A 21,343-nucleotide genomic window follows, 5' to 3' on the forward strand; every position below is an offset into this window, starting at 1 on the left:
AAACAATCCATATATCTAAGAGCTGATAATAGGTAAGCAGATTTAATTTAGCACTAAAAATAAATGGACTACTGATAAATACTACAAAATGTGTACATCCCAAAAACACGATGAGCATGAAAAGCCAGAAGAAAGAGTATACACAGTGTAATCCCATGCATATGAAATTCAGAAAAGTATACAACTAGTCCATAGTGACAGAAAGCAAGTCAATTATTGCGTAGGTTAGAATCTGACTACAAAGGGGCAGAAGGAAATGTTGGAAGGTTTTAAATCTTGATTTTTGTGAATTACATGGGTGTACATATTGTTAAAATTCATCAAACTTTACATTGAAATGACTATATTGTACATAAATCATATCTGAATAACATTCACATGAAAACAAGGTAATAATTATAAATAAGAAATTATAAGAAGAAATAAACTTAAATCAAGCAGTAGGGAACAATATATAAGCAGGAATGCAAAAACAAAGGTATTTAGGAAATAGAAAAAGAAACCTTTTATTTAAGGAATACAGACTTCACGCCTTTCATAAATACAACTTTAGGAACATAGTGGTTCAGAGCACCTAAGAGGCAATCTCTACAAGTGAAATTGACACTTGGAGAAGCAATGACTTCAACAGCCCTTTTTTTTAAAAGATTTATTTATTTACTTGAAAATCAGAGTTACACAGAGAAGGAAAGGCAGGCAGAGACAGAGAGAGAGAGAGAGAGAGAGAGAGAGAGAGAGAGGGAGGGAGAGAGAGAGAGGTCTTCCATCCACTGGTTCACTTCCCAGATGGCTGCATTGGTCAGAGCTGTGCCAATCCGAAGCCAGGAGCCAGGAGCTTCTTCTGGGTGGGTGCAGGGGCCCAAGCCCTAGGGCCATCCTTTACTGCTTTCCCAGGCCATAGCAGAGAGCTGGATCGGAAGTGGAGCAGCCGGGACTCAAACTGGCGCCCATATGGGATGCCAGCACTGCAGGAGGCGGCTTTACCCGCTAAGCCACAACAACAGCCCTTGTTTTGACTGTTGAGGAACAGTTTTTTTTTTTTTTTTTTTTTTTTTTTTTTTAAGACTATTTGTTGAACTCTTTACCTAGCATGTTAATCATGAGTGCATAATTGAAAATAAATCTTAGTAAAAAATAAGAGAGGGGCCGGCATATGGTATAGCTGGTAAGACCACTGCCTGCACTGTTGGCATACCAAAGGGCACAGGTTCAAATCCTGGTACTTCACTTCCAATCCAGCTCTTTGCTATGGCCTGGAAAAGCAGTAGAATATGGCCCAAGTCCACACGGGGCCCCTGCACCCGTGTGGGAGACCCGGAAGAATCTCCTGGCTCCTGGCTTCGGATTGGCCTAGCTCTGGCTGTTGCAGATAATTGGGGAGTGAACCAGATGGAAGACTCTCTCTCTCTGCCTCTCCCTCTCTGTCTCTGTAACTCTTTCAAATAAATAAATAAATATTTAAAAAAAATAAGAGTGAGAATAAGAGAGGGAGGAGGAAGGGGGTGGGAGGGTGGTAAGAGTTGATAATTTTTAAGTTCAGTTATTGAATATACACTGAAATGAAAAATTACTCAGAAACATTAGACTAAACTCAAGGAACATAGAGGAAGCACAATAATTGTAGCCTAATTACTCATGAATGCAAAATACCAAAAAACACTTGGAAGTTCAATGTTACATCAAAAGGACAATGTATCGCACTAAAATGGGCTTTATCCCAGAAATTCAAGATAGGTTTACCATTTAAAAAATTTAATCAATGTAATCCACCACATTATTAGGACTAAGATGATTGTGTCAACTGATGCAGAAAATAATTGATGAAAGACATCATCAAATTATAAAAATATCAACAACAACAAAACTCAGCAAATTAGAAATAAAAGAAAACCTCATTGAATTCTATAATTAACATCATATTGAATATGTTCTTCTCAAGTCAGGAGACAAGAGATTCTCTACTTCCATATAATAATGTACTTAGAATCCCAGACAGTACAATAAGGCAGAGAGCAGATGTTATATACAGATGTTAAGTGTATATATATATATATAATATTTATGGAGAGAGAATATATATATGGAGAGAGGATAATGAAAGAATATTGTCAATTTTTACATATTCTACAATCGTGTACATAAAATATTTTAAGTAGATAAGTTTGGAATTTATAAGTGAAAATATCAAAGGCACTATATGAAGTGTCAATATGTATACAGAGTATCGTGATGTGCAATAAAATCCTTCAGGATTGGAGGATTCTCTCTGTTAGCTGCTAACCTTGTGGGAATTTCCATTGGCTATAGAATGCCTGCTTATACAGAGTAAATTTCTCTTTACATTGGCATCTCTTACCCAATGTTGCACGATTATAAAGGTTTGGCCCTGTTACCTCAAATTGTGATAATCTTGACAAACTGTAGCTTTTGACAAACCATGTAGGTTTCCCTGTGGTACTGGCTGAATTCTTTGTTAAGAATCCAGTGTCACTCAGCATCTCACTCTACCTAGGCTTGTATCCTCCCTTTCCTCTAATTGTGTTGATCTCCAAATAACTCCTTCATAAATGTCCTGAAAGCTAATCTGAATTTTATAGTCTGCTCCTCAGAGAACCCATTTTGCAACATTTTATAGAAGTAGTGATGCAAGAAAAAAGACTCTAAAATAGGATTTTGAAACAGGATGCTACAACAGCGAGTTCCAACTGAAGACCCTGTCACTGCCCTTGTCAAAAAACAGCAATTGTTTGCATGTTCACCTATGGTAAATTCTGACAGAATATTGTTGAAAATGTTAGGAAAAATGGGGGAAATGATCATGGTAATAAGATGCAAATTAGCTAGCTGTCTCTGGAGACAATTGATCTTTAGAAAAAGATTAAGGAATACATCTGGTAAAAATAAAAATTAAAAAAAAAACATATCCTATGTGAGTGTGTGTGTATTGTGCAGACCAATATTATGATCCCTTAACTATCTACAAGATGTAAGAGAGTGATATCCATTATATCTCCAATTAATTTATCAGACGGAACCATCAAAAGAGAGACGTCTAGATCCTGAAGGATGAGAGCAGAGTATCACAAAGGGGATTCAAATGGTACCCCTGGTTCAGTGGATTAATGGCTGCAGGTGTGAGATAGAAGGCAATTGATCTAATGAATGCATTCTTTTCTGGTCTTACAAGTAAGAAGTACGAGAAACAATTTCCTTTCTCTGAGAACGGACAACAATACACATTTACAGTTTGATCCAAAGTTATCTTGCCTTCCTGCCTTCTTCCAGTATGTAATCTTATAAATACCTAGATCATTATGACATTTTATAGGACATCATATGGGTTTATATTCAGTCTGAAGCTATTTGCTTAAGAAAGAGGAAATGGCCTCTTGAAAGAACATAATGAGGGGTTGGTTCTGTGGTGTAGCTGGTAAGACCGCCTCCTGCAGTGTTGGTATCCCATATGGGCACTGGTCCAAGTCCCAGGTGCTGCATTTCCAATACAGCTCTCTGCTATGGCCTGAGATAGCAGGAGAACATGGCCCAAGTGCTTGGTCCCCTGCACCTGCAAGGGAGACCCAGAAGAAGCTCTTGGCTCCTGGATTCTGTTTGGCGCAGCTCTAGCCATTGCAGCCAATTAGGGAGCGAACCAGCTGATGGAAGACCTCTTTCTCTCTCTCTCTCTCTCTCTCTCTCTCCCCATCTCCTCTCTCTGTATAACTCTTTCAAATAAATAAATAAATAAATAAATCTTTTTTTAAAGAACACATAAGAAACTTAGACCTCTTATCTCAGCTCGAAAACTCTTGAAGAGTCATCCCAGTTTCAGATCTCATGCTAGGACCTGCTCACCCTTTTGTTGAGTCTGTGTCACCATTGGACTTGTTCTTTAACCAAAGTTTGCCTTCACTCTCCTACAACAGCGACCTGCAGCCAGCGGTGGTGGGAGGGCTGGTGCCATTTTTGTACCTATACCTAGCAGCAGCCCCAGATGGTGTGTGCACACCCACCCAGCAATTGTTGAGGTCACACCCCCCCATCCAGTCAGCAGGGGCACCCACAGAAGTGCTAGAGCAACTGATGGAGACAGAGGATCTCCAACTAGACTCACAGCTGACTTCTCATCAGAAATCCTACAGACTAGACAATAGCAAGATAGAGTCCAAATATTAAGAGAAATAAGTTGTCAATCCAGAAACCCTGCAAAGCTCTCATTTATGAATGAAGGTGAAATAAAAGCCTTCCATAACAAACAGACATTGAAAAAATTTGTCACCATGCATCCAGGATGTGATACACACAGAAATACAGAAAGAAAGTCACCACATGAAAGAATACAAAGGCAGAAAATCCCCCAGTAAAAGTACAAAAAATCCAAAGTAAATTATAGGAATATTCAAGGAAAAATGGCAGGGCTAAGTACCCCCATGTTCATTTCAGCTCAGTTTACAACAGCTAAGATATGGAATCAACCCAGATGTCCATCAACTGTAGACTGGATAAGGAAATTATATATATACACTATAGAATACTACAAAACAGTGAAAAAAAAAAAGAAATCCTGTCATTCACAATGAAATGTATGCAACTGGGAACCATTATACTTAGTAAAATAAGCCAGTCGCAAACAGACAAATACAATATGGTCTCTGATCTGTGGTAACTAATAGAGTACTTAAAATGTAATCTATAGGAGCAACACTGACACTTTGAGATGGAATGATTTTGAACATCCCTTGTTGTCGCTCCCCCTCTTCGTGGAGGAACGACACAGGACCCTGCGCTGTTCTTTTGTCTGCTCGGCCCTCCCCGGGTTTGCTGCTGGTCCTTCCCGGGTTGGCTGCCGATCCCTCCACCTCCGTGGAAGGGCGGCTCCCCCTGCCACTTTCCCCACTTCCACGGGGGAGCGGCACACCGCCGGCTGGCTCTCTCGGGGGCTGCACAGGTGTTCCTTCAGATAGATGTTCCCCTTAGATGTTCCTGGTGCATGTTGTCTCTCTCCTCCTTTATAGTCCTCCTCCACCAATCCCAACTCTGCTACCCACACGCCGAGTACGCTGCTCTCCTCCAATCAGGAGCAGGTCCTGCTGTTTATTGGTTGAACTGAAGGCAGCTGTGTAGAAGCTGTTTCCTCCTCTCCCAGCGCCATATTGTGGGAGAGCAGATGCATAGAATAAGTCTTAATTCCAGTAACTTAGTCTAGTCTCAGTTGCTCCCCACACCTTGTCTTAACTGTTAGGGAACAATGTTTTTCCTGTTTGTTTTTGTTCTTTACATCTTTTTTTCTTCTTCATACTAATCGGTGAACTCTCTACTTAGTGCAGGATTTGTCTTATGAGTATAAAAATTAACTGAAAATTGATCTCTGTAAAAAAGAAGAATGGGAAAGGAAGAGGGAGGAGGAAGAAAGGCTGGAGTAAAAGAGGGAGAAGAAGCATCATGTTCCCAAATCTGTATGTATTAAATGCAGAAAGTTGTATTCCTTGAACAAAATAAATACAAAAGTCTAATTTAAAAAAAGAAAAAATCATAAAATACTCTAATTAAAATGTTCTGCTAAGACACTGAAAACTATGAAGCATTTCTGCTTCTCATTCATCTTTAAGTAAATGTCAAGTACCAATGTCAAGAACAAATGGATTGTGAGAAAAGGGAGACATATAACATGTGATGAGATTAAACTACGGATATTTGGGGGCTTAAATAAAATAGAAAAGATGGCCAGATCTGTGTTTTGTCTCAAAAAATATATTGTAGTTTTGGATTCATAACAGAAGAGTCCCAGATGACATATTTCTAGCTTCACCCTTTTCACAGCCTACTTCTTTGACAGGCGTTTTCTTCTAGTTTGCTTGTTTCTACTTGCTGTTTGAGATTCAGCTAAATAGCACCCTCAACTCTTCTGTGAATGTGTTTATATTTATATTTATATATTAATAATTGTAAGCAATTATTCTACGTACTGCTGTTTATAGCATTTATTTCAATAGTTTGTTTATTGCCAGCTACAGGAGGGCAGGAACAATATTGGATACATCGCTATATTTCCAAGATTCAATATAATTCCTAAAGCTCATTGGGTTATCAATGATGATTTCTAAATTATAGACAAGAGAATAGTCACAACTATTAATTACTCTCTGTTAGTGGAGGTCAGTAAGTAGAACTGTTGAAGAGGGATGAGCATTAGGCCTTGTGGTTCAGATGCCACTTGGGACACCCTCATTCATGTTGAGGTGCCTATGTTCAAGTCCACACTCTGCTCCTGATTCCAGCCTCCTAGTGCTGCAGACCCTGAGAGGCAGCAGTGATGGGTGACTGAATAGTTGAGTCCCTACCAACCAACTGGAAAAACTGAATTGAATTCCAGGCTCTCAGCTGTGCCCCAGCCGAATCCTAGCTATTGTGGGAATTTAGTAGTAAGTCAGCAGATGGAAGTTCTTTGTCAGTTTCTCTCTTCACTTCTCAAATAAATTCAATAAATACGTAAATATATTTAAAAAGTATTGAAGAAAAAACAAAGCGTATACTAGTCCAAAGAATTATTTTAAGAAAATTGCATTGATATAATTTGTCAATTAATTTTTAAAAATAAAATAGAAAAATTTTAGTAAGTACTATGATTTAATCTCTGTGCTATTAACTTATATTTTTTTCTTACTTTTTTTAGATTTATTTATTTATTTGAAAGGCAGAGTTATAAAGGCAGAGGCAGAGAGAGAGTGATATCTTCCATCTGCTGATTCACCCCTACATGGCCGCAATGGCTGGAGCAGTGCTGATGTGAAACCAGGAGCCAGGAGCTTCTTCTAGGTCTCCCACGAGGGTGCAGGGGCCCAAGGACTTGGGCCATCTTCTACTGCTTTCCCAGCCATAGCAGAGAGCTGGATTGGAAGAGGAGCAGCAGAGACTCTAACTGTTTCCCATTCTCCCATATGGAATGCCAGCACTGGAGTGCCGCATCCACTATGCCACAGTGCCAGGCCCACTTATATATGCATTTAAAATACATTTCAAGTTACATTTTTAACTATATAAAAGGATATTTTATAACAAATATATATAGTTTTAAAGATTTATTTATTTTTTATTTGAAAGGCAGATGCAGAGAGAGAAAGAGAGAGAGTGAGTGAGCGAGAGGTCTTCCATTCACTGGTTCACTCTCCAGATGGCTGCAATGGCTGGAGCTATGTTGATCTGAAGCCAGGAGTCTGGAGCTTCCTCTGGATCTTCCCATGTGGGTGCAGGGGCCCAAGGACTTGGGCCATCTTCTCCTGCTGTCTCAGGCCATAGCAGAGAGCTGGATTGGAAATAGAGCAGTCGGGACTCGAACCAGTGCCCATATAGGATGTGGGCACTGTAGGCGGTGGTCTTACCACTAAGCCACAGCACCCGCCTCAACAAATATATATTACAATAAATATTTTATGTGACAAAACAGTATAAAAGTGCAAAGTGTTTTTTTTTTCTTACATGTTAAGCTTTTTGTCTTTGTTTAATCTGAATCATCAATCATATAAATCATTCTCCTGCTTATATTACTAGAAGTAGGGTTAGTCTTAGGTGGCTAAGTAGATATAGTCACAATAGTACTGGTTAATTTTATTTTTTTTTAGCTATGAAATAACATGCCCACAATGCACTGACAATTATGGAAAACTTTGTAAAGCCCAGATGCCCTAAGATAATTAATGGTCATAAAAAGACGTGAAGGGGTCAGTGCTATGGTGTAGCCGGTAAAGCTACCGCCTGTAGTGCCGGCATCCCATATGGGCGCAGGTTCGAGTCCCAGCTATTCCACTTCCGATCCAGCTCTCTGCTATGGCCTGGGAAAGCGGTGGATGATGGCCCAAGTCCTTGGGCCCCTGCACTCACGTGGGAGACCTGGAAGAGGCTCTTGGCTACTGGCTTCGGATCAGTACATCTCTGGCCATTGCAGCCATCTGGGGAGTGAACCTGTGGATGGAAGACCTCTCTATCTCTCTGCCTCTGCCTCTCTGTAACTCTGCCTTTCAAATAAATAAACAAATCTTTTAAAAAAAAAAAAAGACATGAAGTAAAGCTACAAGGCTATATTGATGATTATTTTATTATAAATCATCACTGTCATTTCAAGCATGGAAAGCCAAAACACTGTGGCAAAAAAAAAAAAAAAAAAAAAAAAAAAAAAAAAAAAACCTAAACGAAAGTCTTTGTGAGTGAGATCCCAGTGGAAAGAATGGGCCATCAAAGAAGGAGGTACCTTTCTCTGAAGGGAGGAGAAAACTTCCACTTTGACCATGGCCTTGTCTAAATATGATCAGAGTCGGTGAACTCAGGGGGCTTCCATAGCCTTGACAATTTATGACAAGAGCCTAGGGTGATTACTGACGTCATAAGTAAGAGTGTCAATTGTTACATCAACAACAGGAGTCACTGTGCACTTATTCCTCATGTAGGATCTCTGTCCTTAATGTGTGTACTATGTGAATTAACGGTATAACTAGTACTCAAACAGTACTTTATATTTTGTGTTTCTATGTGGGTGCAAACTGTTGATAACTTAGTATATACTAAGTTGATCTTCTTTCTATAAAGATAATTGAAAATGAATCTTGATGAAGAATGGGATGGAAGAGGGAGTGGGAGATGGGATGGTTGTGGGTGGGAGGGTGGGAGGGTGGTCATGGGGGAAAAGCCACTATAATCCAAAAGTTGTACTTTGGAAATTCATATTTATTAAATAAAAGTTTTTTTAAAAAAATAAAGGTACAATAAATCTTTAAACAAATAAAAATAAATTATCATTGTCTTGAAGTATACAATAATTTGATTATTTATCTTTTTAAAAATATTTATTTATTTATTTGAAAGTCAGAGTTACACAGAGAGAGGAGAGGCAGAGAGAGAGAGAGAGAGAGAGAGAGAGAGAGAGTGGTCTTCCATCTGATGGTTCACTCCCCAGTTGGCCACAACGGCCGGAGCTACGCCGATCTGAAGCCAGGAGCCAGGAGGTTCTTCCGGGTCTCCCACGTGGGTACAGGGGTCCAACAACTTGGGCCATCCTCCACTGCTTTCCCAGGCCATAGCAGAGAGCTGGATGGGAAGTGGAACAGCCGGGTCCCGAACTGACACCCATATTGATTTAAATACAAATATTAGAATCTAGGGCCAGCACTGTGGCTCACTTGGTTAATTCTCCACCTGTGGCGCCGGCATCCCATATGGACACTGGGTTCTAGTCCCGGTTGCTTCTCTTCCAGTCCAGCTCTCTGCTGTGGACCCGGAGTGCAGTGGAGGTTGGCCCAAGTTGTTGGGCCCCTGCACCCGCATGGGAGACCAGGAAGAAGTACCTGGCTCCTGGCTTTGGACTGGCGCAGTGCTGGCCGTATCAGCCATTTGGGGAGTGAACCAATGGAAGGAAGACCTTTCTCTCTGTCTCTTTCTCTCACTGTCTATAACTCTACCTGTCAAATAAATTTAAAAAAAGAAAGAAAGAAAAAATAATCTAATGAGTAGTTAGTTGGCAGGAAAATGAGTCAGAAGTAGAAATCAAAACTTGTTACAGTGTTTGTTTAGAACAATGCTGACCTGGGTGGGTCCAGCATTGTGGTGCAGCTGGGTAAGCTACCCGTTGCGATGCCCCCATGCCATATCAGAATGCCAGTTCAATTCTGGCTACTCTAACTTCCAATCCAACTTCCTACCAACATACCTGGGAAGGCAGCAGATGAAGGCCCAAGTACTTGAGTTCCTGTCACCCATGTGGGAGAAGCACATGAAATTTCGGGTTTCTGGCTTCAGCCTGGCCTAGCCTGTTGTTGTGGGCCTTTGGGGATTGAAGCAGCAGATGGCATCTCTCTCTGTCTGCCTCTCCCTTTCTCTCCATCACTGTACCTTTCAAATAAATAAAAATAAAAGTCCATCTAAACAAGGAAGCAAAAGAAAAACACTGACCTTAGTCCACAGTCGGACCTTTTGTCTAAACCAGGAAATTCTAAAAGTTTCCAATGGCATCATAATACATGCAAGGTGATGGTATTTCAATACCATAATGAAAGTCTCATGCTATTAAATTGCCACAGAACTGCCTCTACATTTCTCTACCAACATACAGAAAAAACTCTTACAATAAAATGTATCTTGGTAATTACAGAATAAAAATGAAATTAAGAGGAATTTTGATCATCTAAGCATATTTAATACTTCACAAATATTTCTTTTGTACATGCTAAGATCAAGTAGTACAGTCAGTGGGATGTGGTCAGAAACCCAAAGATGAATGACTTATATTTCTGCTCTGTGGTAGTTTGAAACCGAGTGACAAATTGTTAATACTTATATCAGAAGATTCAGTAAGCAAGGGCACAGCGCACCACAGAGATGACAAGTTAAAGCTAGATCTAAGAGCTTAGATGAATAAAACCCACTTTTAAGTCAGTTAAATAAGTTTTTGAACCCAATCCTGAAACATACTATGTATTACTCTATATAGGACTCTAACATGATAATGTCATTTTTCTATTCTGGTTGAACATTGTGTGATTATATAAACTCTCTGAGGACCTACAAACCAGAAGTTTATAAACATGACTAGAAACATAATTATTGAACAATGAAATGAAAAACAAACACCCATACATTGTGTGGGATACATTTTTTGAGCTTGGATACGGGCTATCTACTTCCATATTTTTGTTGCTGCTGTTATCTAAGAAATACCTGGCTGAAAAGAAACGGTAGAGATGCAAGGAAGTGGTTAATCTTCTTCCAAGAATTTGTGGTGTGGCTGGAGCAGGTAGCTAGAATAACTTCAAGAACACAACCCAAGAGTTCAAGCCTATGTGGCAATACTTAAGATCCAGACAGTCCAAGGAACCTAATCTATGTTCTTGCTATTATACATGCTGTAAATAATTATACAGGTGCAATTACATGAGTGCTATAAATGAGGATCTCTCTAATTCCTATAGGCTGAGAATTTTTCATAGTTATAGAAAGCTCAAAGTGCTCTTCTCACATGGATTTTGAGATCTGGCCAAGTATTTATAGCAATTCACTCTGGGGCCAACACTGTAGTCTCCTGACTCCCAGGTAGATTCAGATAAGATCACAAATGGAGAACAGTCCTCCCTAGGAAATTACTGGAGAAACTGCATGATGCCTTTTCAACATGTACATATATCTTTTTAAACAATCTTATTTATTTATATTATTTATTTGAAAAGCAGAGCCAGAGAAGAAACAGAGAGAAACCCCCATTTATAAGTTGAATCCCCAAATGCCCACAGAAGCCAGGGCTGGACCAACTGGAATCTGGGAGCCCAGAAATCTGTCCAGGTCCCCGGGAGGGTGGTAGGAACCCATCTCTCCTCAGGGCATCGCCTGCTGCCTCTGAGGGTGTGCAACAGAGAGTGGAGGCCGGGTGTGAACTCAGGAGCATGGGCTGTGGACATCCCAACTAGCAGCTTAACCACTGTGTCAAACATTCGCCCCACCATGTGCATTTCAGCAGTTAAGAAATGCTAAAACTTTAGTAGCAATAAATATATAATGGGAGACATTCGTTTAAACTTCTATTTTCACTTAAAATTCATGAAGTTGAAAATATTTAGATTTGTTTATATTTTGAAAGAGGGGTGCTTGTTTAATTATTTGGTATACCACGATATCTTGGTACACCTATAAAATTGGACCAAAATGTTAAGGTAGAACTGGATTTTTGTGTGAAAATTAAACATAAGTGATCATGGTGTTTCCCCATTTTCAAGTCCTTTAATGTATCCTATCAGAGTGAATGTAAGTCCTATACTTTGCCTCACGAAGCCCTATATAATATACACATTCTATCTTTCCAACTCATCATCCCCCATTGGACCTTCTTCACCACAGCATGCTCATCATCATCACCACCACCATTATTGCTCTCATGATTATTTTGGCTATTGGAACTTAGCACTTTTGACCATACTCATTTTTCTACTCAGAATACTCTTCATATGGTTAACACATTGTAACAGTTCATTTTTCAATGTTATGTCACGCCTTCACAAGGACCTCTTATTGTCACAGTGAGAACCTTGTAAAAGCTATATTTTTAGTAACTAAACTAGACATTATTTTATTTGTACATTTGTCTTTAGAATTTAATTTATAGGAGTCACAAATGGAGCTGATATAAACAAATATTTGTTGAATGAATTAAGAGACAAACATTTGTTTTCAAAGGTATGCACAGCTAGTACTTGCTAATTCCTTTCCTTCTGCTACTTCCAACTAACGAGAACTAAATATTTTCCATGGATGTGTGTTTGCATTATTTATAAATTACTCTTTTTTGCAATCCCAATGTGAATTACTTTTCACCCCATTATTTGTGATAGCTACAAAATTATAATTCAAAATTGTTTTCACCATTAAGTTCATAAATTGTCCCTATCTTTTTTTTTTAAGATTGGTTTATTTATTTGAAAGGCAGAGTTACAGAGAGAAAGAGAGAGAGAGAGAGAGAGAGAGAGAGAGAGAGCCAGAGAGAGAGGTCATTTATCTGCTGGTTCACTTTCCAAATGGCTGCAGCTTCCGGGGCTGGACCAGGCAAAAGCCAGCAGCCAGGAGCCTCCTCTGTGTCTCCCACATGGGAGCAGGGGCCCGAGGATTTGGGTTGTCTTCTGCTGCTTTCCCTGGTGCTTTAGCAGGGAACTGGACCACAAGTGGAGCACCTGTGACTATGAACTGGTGCCCATATGGGATGCAAGCACTGCAGATGGCTACTTAACTCACTGTGCCACAATGCTGGCCCAAGTTATTATATATTTTTAATTCATTTATTTGATTGTTACTATTTTTTAAAATATCAGGTCCATTATTAACACATACAGCTTTATTTAATTCTCACAGCAGGCATACACACACCATTCTATATATACACCTACACATATATGAAATAATTTAATTGAGCAGTTACACAACTTGTCCATGATCACATAATTTCCTATGCATGTTTGGGTTCAAATTAGTAAGAATTATCTAAATTAAATGTTTTTGTTCTTTTTTTTTTTTTTTTTTTTTTTTTTTGACAGGCAGAGTGGACAGTGAGAGAGACAGAGAGAAAGGTCTTCCTTTGCCGTTGGTTCACCCTCCAATGGCCGCTGCGGCCGGCACACGGCGCTGATCCGAAGCCAGGAGCCAGGTGCTTTTCCTGGTCTCCCATGGGGTGCAGGGCCCAAGCATCTGGGCCATCCTCCACTGCACTCCCTGGCCATAGCAGAGAGCTGGCCTGGAAGAGGGGCAACCGGGACAGAATCCGGCGCCCTGACCGGGACTAGAACCCGGTGTGCCGGCGCCGCTGGGCGGAGGATTAGCCTAGTGAGCCACGGCGCCGGCCAATGTTTTTGTTCTTGATGATTATTTTATACTCATAATCACAGTTATTATAAAAAACCATCTTGAGATTATTGTTAAACAACAATTCCAGAATTTAAACCTCTAAATATATTTTGACTTGCTTTCTGCATTCAGATGACATATAATTTCCATTTTTATAGTTAGCTTTATCCCTGTCATATTTTGAGATATATTCTTAATATCATTGATCATTTGCTTTTTAAAGGTAATCTATCAGTTTTCTTGGACTAGGAAAATAAATATCCACAACTGTTTAGCTTAAAAAAACAGAAATTAACTTTGTTATAGTTCAGGAGGCCTTGAGTCTGCAATCCATGTGTTGCCAGGGTTGATTCCTTCAGGAGACCCTGAGAAAGAACCCATTCCCTATATTCCCACCGGTTTTCAGAGTTTGGGAGCCATTCTTGGCAGTCTGGCTTGTTGGTGCATCACTCCAATCTCTCCTTCTCTCTACAGTCATGTGGCTTTCTTTCTTTTGTGCAACAACATGTGCCTTATTCTCCTTTTATAAGGCTACAAGTAATAGGATTTAAGATATACCCTAATCCAGTATGACCTCAGTGTACGTATGTAACTACATATGTACTAGTGTATGTATGTAACTAGTCTGCAATGACCCTGCTTTTGAATACGGTCACATTCTGAATTTTAGCACTCATTATCAAATTCTTCCCATTCCCCAAGAATGAACATAATGGCTTCTATTATTTTGAATCACAGTAGATTGAGAGTGACTCATAATACTTTATAATATTCTGCATAAAAACTAGAACATAGGGGCTGCTAGGCTCCAAATGCGAAGCAAAGAAAGGTAATGAAATGGCTGGTTGCTTGCTGTGGTGGTTTTAAGCCATGTAGGTGTGTTGCAAGTTGTAATACCATTGTTGTTATATCCATTTCCTTAAGTTTTAGCTATTTTTATGTAGTAAAATAATTTAAAAGAAGGCAAGAACAGAATCCTGGTTCATATAATGTTAGAATAGTTTATATTAAACCAACCATTCTACTGAGGATAATTATAAACTTTGTATAACACAAAAATTTACTTAAGAACACTGAAAAACAACTAAATACAGGCAAAATTGTAAATTATACATCTTTTGAAAGAAGGAAGCCCAATAGTTGAGATCATTTGTGATAGGTTTTTTCTGATGTGACTCCCCAGTGTGTCCATGTTCTGGAATATACTGGCAAGATTCTAGATCAGGGCTGCAGAGCAGATAGAAATGGAAGGAACTTACAAGCAGAAAAATCTATTCTTAGGAAGCCTCAAAAATCCACAAATTTCCTTGAAATAATTGTCTGATTTCTGAATTGTGCATAAATAGTGAAAAATTCCAAGGAACCCAGAGGAAAACAATAGTTGGAAAGCTAAAGAGCTGAGAAGACATTTCACATCTAAACAGTTAAATGTTGAGTTTTAATCTCTTCAAATTAGAAAGCCTTGGTAAATAAATATGTCCATTGAAACAATAGATCTACATTTAGGAAGCAAAGATCAAATTCCAGGCTAAGGGCTGTCCTTTAGCAAGAAGGCAGAACTTACATAGATCCACAGAAGCCACAAGTCAATCTTACAGGATCAAGGTTGTTTCACAATAATTTAGTAAACTAGATAACGATTCAGTTCTCTTCAGTGGAAAATAACACAATTCAGAATATTTGTGATGTAACATTAATGATGCTCAGTATATAATAAAAATTACTAAACATATGAATAACAGGAAAATGTAACTTATAGCTCTAAGAATAAAGCTGTCAATAAAATCAGACTTAGAGAAAACTTGCATTGAAGCTATTAGGTTAGTAGATACACATCATAAAATAGCTGAATATGTTGACGAACTTACAGGAAAAAGGTGTCTGGAGCGGGCATTTGGTGCAGTGATTAAGACACTGCCTGGAAGACCACATCCTATATAAGAGTGCCTGAGTTCAAGTTCAGGCTCTACTGTCTATTCCAGATTCCTGCTAATGTGATGTCAAGAAGGCAGTAGTGCTGGCCCAAGTACTGGGGTCCCTGTCACCCACTATGGGAAACCTGGATCAAGTTCCATGTTCTTAGCTTCAGCCTGCCCCAGCCCTGGCTGTTGCAAGCATTTGGATAGTGACCCAGTGGATGGAACTTCTCTCTCTCTGCCTCTCTGGTTTTCAAATTAATAATAAATAAATAAATAAAAAGAAAAATATGTATACTTGGTGGAGGCATAGGAATGATGTAAATTTTTAAACAATCAAATAATTATTTTAAAAAAATGTATTTTAAAAATTATAAAGTTTCCTTGAGAAGTGGGCAATATTGATTGGATTAACATATATGTAATCGGAGTCTCAGTATGAAGACAGGGATAAAATAGGATAAAAAGTATATTTGAAGAAATATTGGTTGAATAGGTTCCAAAGTTAATAAAAATATCAACCCAGAGAAATACAAAACCCAGCTTAATCCAAAAAGAACACACACTTACATACACACACATATTCATATACATTGGCATATTATGGTTTACATGTTGAAAAATAATGTTAAAAACTAATAATTAAAAGAAATGAAAGAAAAAGATACATAAAATGTAGCAATGATAAAAATAATGGCAGAAAAAAAATTAAAGATCAAAAATGAATCTTTAAAGTGCTAGAAGAAGTATAATATGAATCTGCAACTTCATGGAAATAGTCTACAAAAAATATGAAGGCAAACAAATTAGTTTGTATAAATGAAAACAGAAAGGATTAATTGCCAGCACACATAAAATACAAGAAATGCCAAGGAACATGATTATTTTTGAACATGAATAATAACAGATTGAACTTTGGATCTTAGCAGAGAAAAAAATGGCAAAGATGTAAGTAAATAAAAAATAAACTATAAAAAGTCTATAGGACTTATAAAACCAAAACAATAGCAACACTTATGGTATTTATTTTATTTTATTTATTTTTATTTTTTATTGACAGGCAGAGTGGACAGTGAGAGAGAGAGAGAAAGAGAGAGAGAGAGAGAGAGAGAGAGAGAGAAAGGTCTTCCTTTGCCATTGGTTCACCCTCTAATGGCCGCCTCAGCCAGCGCACTGCGCTGATCCGAAGCCAGGAGCCAGGTGCTTATCCTGGTCTCCCATGGGGTGCAGGGTGTGGGGAGCAACTGGGACTAGACTGTTACTCGAATTAAGATTTATTCTATGCATCTGCTCTCCCACAATATGGCGCTGGGAGAGGAGGAAACAGCTTCTACACAGCTGCCTCCAGTTCAACCAATAAACAGCAGGACCTGCTCCTGATTGGAGGAGAGCAGCATACTTGGCGTGTGGGTAGCAGAGTTGGGATTGGTGGAAGAGGACTATAAAGGAGGAGAGAGACAACATGCACCAGGAACACCTGAAGGAACACCTGTGCAGCACCCGAGAGAGCCGGCCGGTGGTGTGCCGCTCCCCCGCGGAAGTGGGGAAAGTGGCAGGGGGAACCGCCCTTCCACGGAGGTGGAAGGGTCGGTAGCCAACCCGGGAAGAACCAGCAGCAAACCCGGGAAGGGCCGAGCAGACAAAAGAACAGCGCAGGGTCCTGTGTCGTTCCTCCACAAAGAGGGGGAGCAACATAATGGTGCCGTGACTCGGATATGAAGCCTAGGCAGGGTTTAGTGTCGTTCCTCCACGAAGACGGGGAGTGACATAATGGTGCCGTGACTCGGATAGGAAACCTAGGCAGGGTCCTGTGTCGCTCCTCCACGAAGAGGGGGAGCGACAGCAGGGCCCAAGCACTTGGGTCATCCTTCACTACACTCCCGGGCCACAGCAGAGGGCTGGCCTGGAAGAGGGGCAACCCAGACAGAATCTAGTCCCGCCCTGACCGGGACTAGAACCTGGTGTGCTGGTGCCGCAGGCGGAGGATTAGCCTATTAAGCCATGGCGTAGGCCCACTTACGGTATTTAAAATAACCTTCAGAAATCCTTAAGAAAGTAGAAATTGAGAAAAACAGGAAGAACATGTGGGACAAACAAAAAACAAATACAAGATGGAAAACTTATAATGTAATAAACTTAAGAATAGAATAGAATAGAAACTATTCCAAACAAAACAGGAGTGGTTATGTTAACATAGATTCTCATAATTCAATTCATTAAGAACAGAGTGTTAATATTGTGTATATATTTAATGTCAGTGCTAAAATATTTGAAATAAACTGATAACTAAAGGAGAGTGCACATAAATTTACAATCAGAGCTGGAGAAATTTTATACCTGAGTGATTGAAAGAGACAAAAACCTATTGAAAATACACAAAAATCAGCATATAAAAATTTAAATAAAATCATCATTCAACATTTTGTAATTTTGACAAATATTGATGTGAGCAATGAATGTATTAATTTCCATCCCAAATTCTTGTCTGTCTCCTGAAGAAATAAAAGTACTAAGTGTTGTGTGCAAATAGGAATGGAATTTATTTAGCAGTGAAGGAATGAGCATCCATTCACATGGCAGTGTGGGCCGCCCACACTGAGAAATACCCAGTATGAATGGGCCAAAGAGCTGCCCCTGAATGAAGAGAAGAAAAAACCAAATAAATGGTTCCTCCAAGGAAACACAGGAGTGATCTGTTGGAGAGTAGTGGTCTGTGTGAGAGTGGTCCACGGCGGAAAGAGAAAAAGAGAGCAGTACTTCTAAGTAGGGGTCCTGGCAGAAAGGACTCTCTCTCCTGTCTTCCATCTTTTTTCAAAACAAAAGGGGAGGAGCCGTAATCAGATATACAGCTGGGGTGGGGTCTGAGCATGTGACCTGGTCCTGGATACAACAGGTACATTCTGGAAAAATGAGAGAATCAAGCCAATAGGTAAAAATGATAGGGTAACATTGCAGGAGTACAGGAGTTTCCAACTCACCAAAACTTGCACTAACTGCCTGGTTATACTACATCAACATGGCACCTAATAGGGCCTGCGCTGTGGGCCAGCAGATAAAAAAAGCCAGCATTCCACACGCATGCCAGTTCATGTCCCTACTGCTCCACTTCTCATCCAGCTGCTTGCTAATGGCCTGGGAAATGCAGCAGGTGATGGCCCAAGTGTATGGGCCTCTGCCACCCATGTGGGAGACCTGAAGAAAGCTCCTGGCTCCTGGTTTTAGCTTGGCTCAGTGCAAGTGGCTGTGGCCATCAGTGGAGTAAACCAGCAGATGGAAGATCTCTCTCCCTCTTTCTCTCTCTGTGTGTGTGAATATGTGTGTATATCTCATTCTTTTTCTTTGTATCTCTGGCTTTCAATAAATAAATAAATCTTAAATGACACCTAACCACTCTGGGACAGTCATGCTTTTCAATGACAGATAGACAGTTAATAAAGGTAAATCATATATTGTACCATAAACATCATGATAATTTTCACATTTCTGTAATAATACAGAGCATCATTTCTGATCACAACAGAATTAAATTAGAAATCAATACAACTAAGATATCTAGAAATTCACATTTTTTTAAGTTAGGCAGTACACCTAAAGACCACCTGAACCAAGAAAAAATATTATAAAGAAAATTGGAAAACATATGGACTGCAATTTGATGAAAAGAAAACATCAACATTTGTTGAGGACAACTGAAGTAGTTCCTAAAGGAATATTCATGGCTTTAAAAACTTGTTTCAGGAAAGGAACATTGAAACACTGAGGACCTGCCTTATTCTTTTTAAAAGAAAAGATTTATTTATTTATTTGAAAAGCAGAATGAGAGAGAAAGGGAGAGACAGATTCAGAAAAAAAAGAGTGAGACATACAGCGAGATCTTCTATCTGTCAGTTCATCCCTCAAATGGGTTCGATAGCTGAGGAAAATCCGGGTTGAAGCCTGGAGCCAGGAACTCCATTCACGTCCCCCAACTGGGTGGCACTGGCCCAAATTCGTTGGCCATATCTTGTTACATTCCCAGGCAGGAATCTCAATCATTAGCACAGTAGCTCGGACTCATACCAGGTACTTAGATATGGTAAGTTGAAATCAGAAGTAGTTTAATCTGATGTACCACAATGCCAGCCTTATACTTTGCTTCTAAGGAACTAAAACAGATAAATATTATATCCTAAATAATTAGAAATTATTTGAAGAATAAAATAAATGAAATGAGAGTAAATAACAGATCTGAAAGTTTTTTGAAGAAATGTAGAATTAATAGATCCCTACTAAGAATAACCATGAAAAAAGATAAAGCACAAATAATCAATTTCATCTATATGCAAAGAGCTCTTAAAATTTGACAATTAGAAAATGAATGGTCTGATTAAAAAATAGACAAAAGACCTGGACAGACACCTCACCACAACACGCATTTAGATAACAATAAACATAATAAAAGAAGCTCCATGTCAATTGTCATCTAGAAGAAGCTGAAAGAAAAGAAATACCACTACATGTCTATTAGAGTAGCCAAAATCCCAAACAGTGGCAACATCAAATCCTGGCAAGGATGCTAGCTGATAGAAACTCTTACTGATCGCTGATGTATACCAAATGGTCCTTTGGAAGGCAATTTGCCAGTTTTGTAGAAAACTAAGCACACTATTATCGTATGCTCCAGCATATGATTCTTCTTGAATGTTTCCCAAATGAATCAAGAATATGTTTACACAAAAGCCAGCAGCTTTATTCATGATTATCAAAATTTGGACAAAACCAAATTGTCTTTCAATGGGTGAACAAATCAGCTTTCATTCATCTAGCCAATGGCACATCACTTAACATTTAAAGGAAAGGAGTTATCCAGCCATGAAAATACATGGTAGATCCTTAAATGCATGACTAAGTGAAAGAAGCCCATTTGAAATGGCTGAGTGATTCCAACCACACATAACAGCCTGGAAAAGCAAAACTGGAGTCAGTAAAAAGGTCAGTGTAGGCCAAATGTTAGGTAGAGGAGGGCAAAGAATGAAAGCACACTTTTAGGGCAGCGGAACTTCTCCACACGGCACTGTGATTGTGAATATACATCGTACATTTGTGAAAACCTATATAATGAGCGACATCAAGATTGAATGCTGATGGCAATTTTAGCCCTTTAGTGACAATGTATCAGTGAATGTTCATTGATTGGAGCAAAGATGTTGTTATGGTGCAAATGTGGATAGTGGGAGAGAGCATGAGTATATAGGAATAGGAAACATGGGAACTCTACTTTGCACAATTTGGCTATGAACCCAACAATGTTCTAAAAGTAATTTTTGCTTAATCATGCTTGAAAATAAAGTTTTTTTTTTTTTTTTTTTTTTTTTTTTTTTTTTTTTTTGACAGGCAGAGTGGACAGTGAGAGAGAGAGAGAGACAGAGAGAAAGGTCTTCCTTTGCCGTTGGTTCACCCTCCAATGGCCGCCGCGGCCGGCGCGCTGCGGCCGGCGCACCGCGCTGATCCGATGGCAGGAGCCAGGAGCCAGGTGCTTATCCTGGTCTCCCCTGGGGTGCAGGGCCCAAGCACTTGGGCCATCCTCCACTGCACTCCCTGGCCACAGCAGAGGGCTGGCCTGGAAGAGGGGCAACCGGGACAGAATCCGGCGCCCCGACCGGGACTAGAACCCGGTGTGCCGGCGCCGCTAGGCGGAGGATTAGCCTAGTGAGCCGCGGCGCCGGCCGAAAATAAAGTTTTAAACAACTTTAATGATGATGAGCGTCATGACAAACCTGTTCATGTAGAGGAGGTTTGGCTAATTTTCCTACCGGGATCCACACTTCCGCAACTCAGATCCAGACACTCTAAGACGAGGTCTTTGTTTCTACTGGACTTCCAGCTGCAACCGGATTTGTGCTCTCTCTATAATGTGCATTTATTTGAAATCAAGTTCCAAACAAAATTAACTAAAGTAAGTTCAATTTTGTGATCAATGTCATTTATGTTAAAGTATTTTAAAAAAACAAACCAAACATACAGTGTTTACATTTGGCAAGTGCTTTGACACTTCCATGTTCATGGTGTTAGTGAATGACAGT

The sequence above is a fragment of the Oryctolagus cuniculus genome, chromosome 6, assembly GCF_051225735.1.
Source record: "Oryctolagus cuniculus isolate XC-2025 breed Fujian yellow rabbit chromosome 6, ASM5122573v1, whole genome shotgun sequence".
NCBI lineage: Eukaryota > Metazoa > Chordata > Mammalia > Lagomorpha > Leporidae > Oryctolagus > Oryctolagus cuniculus.